The sequence below is a fragment of the Mastomys coucha genome, unplaced genomic scaffold, assembly GCF_008632895.1.
Source record: "Mastomys coucha isolate ucsf_1 unplaced genomic scaffold, UCSF_Mcou_1 pScaffold22, whole genome shotgun sequence".
Taxonomy (NCBI): Eukaryota; Metazoa; Chordata; class Mammalia; order Rodentia; family Muridae; genus Mastomys; species Mastomys coucha.
The window spans coordinates 264,372,775-264,373,354 of NW_022196905.1; the positions used below are offsets into that span (position 1 = coordinate 264,372,775).

Sequence of the window (580 nt, forward strand, 5' to 3'; positions counted from 1 at the left end):
AGAGGGAGAGATAGAGAGAAACAGAGAGACTGAAACTGACTCTACCTGTGGGTGCTCTCTTTGACTGCCCCAGGCAGTGCCAAAGTAGATTAAATTTGACCAAAATTAAACTTGACCTTTCAGAAGACTGGGGATTCAGAAGCAAAGTAGAATGAGAGAGAAGAAATCCAGAACACCCCCAAGGAGGAAACCAGCCTCCGTGGAAATACTGGAATATGTGCAGCAAAGAGAAACAAATCCAACAACAATCTTTTGGGGTTAACTGGGTTCTTCCCCAGAACTTCAATTTTGTTAAGCTATGGGGTTTTGAAGTCTCTGTGTTTAAAACTATGATCTAACTAGGTCAAAGAAAATCTACTGTAGGGAAAGGTATGGGATCCAGGCAAGTCAGCCACCATTCCCCTCCACCCCCCCGCTCCCCAAAGACATTGCTATTGCACCAATCTTACAGGCAAGTGGCATGCCCACTGTGGTTGACTGGAAAAAGAGAAAGCAATAAACCAAAGCAAACTCCCATGAGCTCACTTATGTAGCCCCAATCTTGGTCCTATGGAAACCTTCTCCTTCTCTCCCCTCCTCC

At 45.3% G+C, this 580-nt stretch overlaps 1 protein-coding gene across 3 annotated transcripts in view; it reads right to left on the bottom strand.

Annotated features, from left to right (window-relative positions):
* Window positions 1-580, bottom strand: part of Pcnx2 (pecanex 2) — a 156,081-nt gene that overhangs the window by 28,809 nt on the left and 126,692 nt on the right. The gene's annotated exons all lie outside the window — the stretch shown is intronic.